General features: G+C 40.4%; 1 long non-coding RNA gene across 1 annotated transcript; it reads right to left on the bottom strand.

Annotated features, from left to right (window-relative positions):
* Nucleotides 1–2,059: 2,059 nt before the first annotated feature.
* LOC108447028 lies at nt 2,060–4,546 on the bottom strand. The gene is made up of 3 exons (XR_001862385.1): nt 4,415–4,546; nt 3,628–3,718; nt 2,060–2,169 (listed from the first exon to the last, which is right to left on the bottom strand). It is a non-coding gene; the product is annotated as an uncharacterized LOC108447028 (long non-coding RNA).
* Nucleotides 4,547–6,261: the final 1,715 nt, after the last annotated feature.

Here is a 6,261-nt window from a genome sequence, read left to right as displayed (position 1 = left end):
CAGTTTCCTCTCTTGGGAGAAGGGCTGTGCCAGCGATTTAACTATGTTGTTTTAAAACCTAATTAGCCAAAGAGCCCACCAAGACATGTACAGATACCATTTTGTGATGGCACACACATGCTCTGCATGGAAGAGCAACATTATCAGGGGATGTGGCTACAGACGTTTTCTGCTTACAAGGTACTTGTGTAAGATATAAACAAAGTAATAGATTAATTTGTGTAACTTTAGTTTCTTACTGAGCCTCCCCAAAATAGGGATATTATAGAGTCTTTACAGGACTGAAGAATCAGGGACCAATAGTTATTGCAGAAAGACTACCAAGATAAACATCACAGATGTTGCTCAGACACACAAACATCATATAATACCAGCACTTTTAAACATTTCCCCTCACTCACCAACTCAATAGGTACTTTTTAGTAATAGTCATGGCTTGGATATTATGCAGTCACTACCCATAATGTATTTTGAGGGCTGGGAGAGGTAAGGGAAGCAAAAAACCTGCAGAATCACATTAAGTTTCTCATTTAGTTCTACTTACATATTCATGTACACAACAGAACCAGTGGTTTGAGATCTTGCAACTCCTTATCTCCTGGTTTCTGCCATGTGTGCTTAGTGAGGCTTAGAAAGTGGACTTTTATTTTCTTCTTCTCAACAGTCTACAAGAGTTATATGGAATCATTAATCACGAAAATCAGTATCATTCTAAACATCAGACTTTGATAAGATGATAAATGACATTCCTACTATACATCACAAGCTTGGTTCGTATTTTGTGCTGTCTTCAAATCTGCTCAAGTAGAGTGTGAACCAGTGCCACATTAATACATTACAGCAAGAATACCTAGTATTTGTTGCCTGTTGCTCCAGAAGCATCAGATTACAAAGATGTTTAACAGAGGGGTTTTTTCCTTTTTTTTTTTCCTCCATTGAATGCTTCAAACCAGTTTGGCAATATTTAAAAGGTTAATGAGTACTGTCTGCTACAGAATACCAAACTGATTTAATTCAGAAAATGAGAAAGCATTCCTAAAATGTAATCAGCTGTCACTTAGGAAATGACATACAACAAGATAAAGGTGTTTTACATTTAATTTCCTAAGCAGAACTTCTGAGAGGTCGAGAGAAAATGTCAGGTGGTTCCTGCGCAAAATGCGTCTCCAAAATTGTTTCTACCTGGAAAAGCAAACAGTACTCATTCAGTGCCCTGGTTTCTTTCCCTCCAGGTTGTCACGGCCTTGATCCTCCTTTTCATGTGCAGCACCTTGCACATGTCTCATTGAGTGGCAGCTTTTGTGCATCCCAGTCCTCCTCCAGAATCTCAGGATGATCTGAACACAGCCTAGCTGGGACAGTGCACAGGAGCTCAGCAGTTTCAGGACCTCCTTCTTGTCCTTGGGGATGCCCTCCTGGGGCTGGAAGAAGTCTCCTTCAAGTCTATTCTACCCAGAAGAGTAGAGAAAAATGAGCCTGGGTGTGTGGGCTGGGGAGGTAAGAGAAGGCAGCACTTCTTTGCTCTGTGCAGACCACACACCCAGGAGCAATCCTCTACCAACAGCTTTTCAACACAGACCCATGGACAACAGAGCTTCAGAGGCTTTGCACTTCTCCTTATCAACATCTGCTGCAGGCCAGTTTGGCAGGCACACATTCTGCAGTTTTGGCAAATCTTCAGAAGAGTTGTAGAAATTACATCATTTTTCCTGAGTTGAAATGCTAAGCAATTTTAAATTGATAAAATTAGGAAAACAATTTCAGATAGTACAATCTCAGAATAAATGCAATGTCTTACAGATCTTCAGACTCTACAATTTCCTGTGATCCTGAAATTCTTGTGACAGAAATGAGCTCTAAGCTGGCTGCCAGATCCTGCCCCTTTACACAGCACCATCCTGCCACACTCTTTGAACAACATTTCTGCACCACTAAAGCCTTTAGTAGTGATACCTGACATAGAAGGCTTTTGGCCTACAAGCAGTAAAGATAAATAATTTTTATTTCTTTTATAGAGTAGAATTAAAAGAAAAATCCATCTTGAGTCACTTGCCAAAGGCTGCTGGACATCCAGAGCATGGTCCAGTTTTGCTGCTTTCCCAGCTCCATTTTTCTGCAGTCTCTGTGCCCAGCTCCATGAAACTCCCAGGAACGATCCCCAGAACTTTTCTGAAGTAATATGCAAACAAACCATTATTAGGTGCAAGCTACTTGCTGATATTGTTGGAATATGATACAATGTGCTTCCAGCACTCTTCTTCTGATCACTTTACCCCTGCACTGCACTCCGTAGCAGAGGAATATCCATAACCAAGATCAGCGTTAATTACAAAAATTTAATCCATTAACACCATAATTTTTAATTTTTTTCTTCACAGTTGTATTTAGTGAGCCTCACTTTCTGTCAGCAGAAGGAGCCCTTCTTGCTTCATCTCCAAATTCACAGAAGTACAATGTGTTTCTGCTTGCTGGCTGGCACAAACCGCCTTCCATACATTCTGAATGTATCAAGAATGCTGTAAAGTTTAAATTGGGCTATCTGTAATTAGCTATGTTTTTAAGAGTTTGTAGGCAATTTCAGAGCAGGGCTCTACCATATTAACAGTTTCACAAGGAGGAAGCAGAATTTAAACAGAGGAAACAAACACAAACACATTCTTTATTTGATGGCAATGAAATTCATTTTAAAAAAAGTGGGATTGCAGTAAACTGGTTTTTTTTTTTTTTTTGCATGGCAGCTTCCTACAGACAATATTTAATTAACTACTCAATTAATTAAATTAACAAAAACACAAGTAAATTATAATTCTTGGTAAACAATGTCACCTAAAAACTCATTAGCTCAATTTTTATCCCATTTGGAGTTGGTGTAAGTGTAATGGTTTTTTAGTTTACCTGCAGTAATGATTGTTTCCTTAATGGTCTTTTATTTAATAGCATACAGGGAGAAGCAACACCAGATTCCAGGAATTTGGAGATAGACACAGAAAAGAAGTTACTTTCCACTAACTGAGAGGTTTTCCTCCTGCCAGCTCAATGTAAGGAATTGCTACAAACAAGTATTTTTATTCTGCGTCTTTACAGAGAAGTTCTGGTGTTGGTTTTAATGGTTTCAACAGATACATGGTTTCCAATGGTTTCAACAGATACACAGGAAAAGAAAGCATTAGTAGGTTTCACAGCAGACTTTGAGAAACTTTGACAGAAAAGCATAAAGTAAAATTTGACAGAAGAGCAGCAATTCTAATTGTTACTCTAATTGTCCTCTAACATAGAGGACAAAAGAACAGCAGAAGAACATATTTCATAGCCCTCTTATGTCCAGGCATCTTATGGGGGTTTTTTTCTCGACACCTCAGAAACAAAGACAAGAAGGGTAGTAGCAGGAGGAATGGGGACAAAACTGATAAAATGCTGCTTATCTCTTAGCCCATGTGAGCTTTACTCAAGGACCATCCTATACCTTAGTAAAGCATGAGAGTCACATCCTGAGCACCTCTGAGCCCCGCCAGAGTGCTGAACAGGCTGCAATGCCTGTGGGAGGTTTGGGACCAAGACCTCACAGTTCCCTCTCTGCCTGAGAAGCCCAAAACACAGCCTGGGCCTGGCACACATTTCCTACCTTACCTTCCCTCTGTAGAGACTTCGAGTTGTAAGCGTAGGAGCAGACTGCAAACTCTCTGGGACAAGCAGGAGGGTCTGGTTTAACGGCATGGTTCTGCAGCAATATAAAGGAGTGGTTATTAATAATGATAGCTTAGAGCTTATCCTTCAATAGTATGCTGCCTTCAAATAATAACTTTCTAATTAATCAGCTGATACTTTGTTCAGGATCAGCAATAACATCTCCACATCACCTCACTCTCTGCTGGTGCAGTGGGTGCATAGGACAGTGGCTGTGGTGAAATACAGCAATGCCCACAGCTACCACACATTCCCAGGTCTGGCAATCGCTAGAAAGGACCCCGCCTCTTTTATTTTCTATCACCTCTTTAGTGTCTTTATTGATACAGTACTTAAGGTTTGCCATTAGCTCATACATATTCTTATATCCTTTCTCTTTTGCAGTTTAAAGTACCATACAAAAAATAAGAAACAAAATGTATTACTTTTCTAAACAGGCAGGAAGATTTAAAGGTTATGGTGTAGTATGGTTTGATAGAAATCTGTTGATTGTCTGTGTGCAGTACTTCAGATCATGTGGAAACTACACATTTATATAAGGGTTCTCACAGTTTTGAATGGATTTTAAGTTCAAACTTATTTACAGTCACTTACTTCAATGAAGACTGAGAATAAAAAAATTAACCATATAGTGAGAAAAATGGCCTGTAAATACAGGGCTTCACCAGATCTCAGGACACCCCATTTCCCCACCCCAAACTGCAGTGCCCCCACCATGCTGCCTGCTCACCTCCTGCAGTTCCAGGCTTACATGCTCTCTCAATCCCCAGCTGAGCCCGTGTCTTCAGAGGCAAGGAGACACTTGACACGGCTGCCCACCCTGACACAGTGGTACAGCACCTTTCAACTCATCCTCCACAGACTTGCAGTTGGTGCTTACCTGAAATTTAGAGTTAAATTGTGGGTTGATGCAGCTGAAAAAAGAAAATTAAAAACTTCTGGATATGCAGTGTTTTGAAAATAAATTACTAGTTTCCTGAGTCGTATCTAGGAATAACATTACCTACAGCTAATAAGGCAAACCAAAGCCATCCCAAGTAGTCTTGCATGCATGCCACTGGCTGACAGTACCTCAGGTGACCCTGCCTCAAATCAATGGTCGAGTGCTGGACTTCACTCCTACATACGACAAATACATGATATAAATATGGAGATTCATCCTAGGTGTTCACTGACACACCCTTCTTCATTCAGATAATTGCTTCTCCCTTTTACTTAGTCTGGACAAAGCTCTCTCATCTTGCCAAGACTTTAGAAGATTTTAGGGAGTTGTGTGGTTTTTACCACTTATCAAAGGTGGAGAGGTGAAGGTACTGCCTTGCTTGAAGAGAACCATGCATGCAAGTGCTGGACCACAGGTGCTCTAGTAAACCCCACATACGACAGCAGTGAACTCTATACTCCAATAATTAGATGAACACACTTAATCGGGCTAAAAAGTGAACCTGCTTTTTGTTTCCCAGTACAAATCATGAAATCGAGAAGGAGTGCTTCCCCTTAATTCAGCCCAAACATATGTAACCTGCTTATAAACCCCAAGCTTATTTTTTCTTCAAAGACAATTAAAGAGCAGACAGTTCTGCCTAAAGTCTCAGTAAATTAATCACTGGCACTGAAGTTACTGATTGTGTCTGAATATCTCTGCCCAGATCAGAGTATGGTTTCTGCTGTCTTGACTGTTCACCTCAAGTGAACCTCAAAATCGAGCTCCTCTGAACTGCACCTCTAACAAAGCAGTCGTGTACTCTGCTGATGCTACTGTTGCTTTTGAATGGCTCCACAAAGACAAAAATAATGGATAAAGCTTTCTACAGTTTTGCTTTTGTCAAAATGAATGGCTAAAATGATTTATTTTATTCTCTTGCCTCAAATATCTTTTCAGAGTTCAGAATCATTGCATAATCTTCAGTGATTGCTTTCACTAAGAAAAGTATTTTCACAAAGCACTTTAACTAAAACGTTTTCCCTGTTTTTCAGGGCTACCCAGCATAAATTTCCTGGTGGTGAAATGGCTGAGTCCATCCCTGGGTGAAGCACCCTAACACAGCCGATAGCTTTGGGGAGTTATTGTAGAAAAGTCCCTGAAACCATCAGCCTAGTGCACAGCAGCAGACAGGGGCAAATATCAAGTGGCATTAGCAAGGGGATAAAGCAGTAAACAGGAGGCGATATGTTTTCTACAGAAGATGATCCTTAGTAGCTGTAACCCATATGGAGCTCGCCCAGACCTGGTTGCAGAACCGTGCTGCAGGAAGCACAGTACTGCCTTGCCAAGGGTGCACCATAGGCCAATGAAGATGCTATCAGGTCTCTAGAATCTCAGTTGTAAGAAAAGGCTAGGGAGGTTGAGTTATTCTACCTGGAAAATAACAGCCACAGATGTGTCCTAAAAGACATCTTAATAATTATGGGAAGGCTCTGATGACATTCTTAAGGATGCTTTGGTCACAGTGGCAAAACACTCACAAGAAGAGAAGTGTAAACATAAAAATGGGGTTAAAGAAGAATTCAGAAAACTGAAATATTTCATGCATAAATAATAAAAAATAGAGGTAGTGTTCGTTCCCACTGAAGTCA

This window comes from Corvus brachyrhynchos, unplaced genomic scaffold, assembly GCF_000691975.1.
Source record: "Corvus brachyrhynchos isolate BGI_N302 unplaced genomic scaffold, ASM69197v1 scaffold255, whole genome shotgun sequence".
In the NCBI taxonomy this organism is placed as follows: domain Eukaryota; kingdom Metazoa; phylum Chordata; class Aves; order Passeriformes; family Corvidae; genus Corvus; species Corvus brachyrhynchos.
The sequence above is the reverse complement of the archived record's forward strand: the minus strand, read 5'-3'. Positions and strand labels throughout refer to the sequence as shown.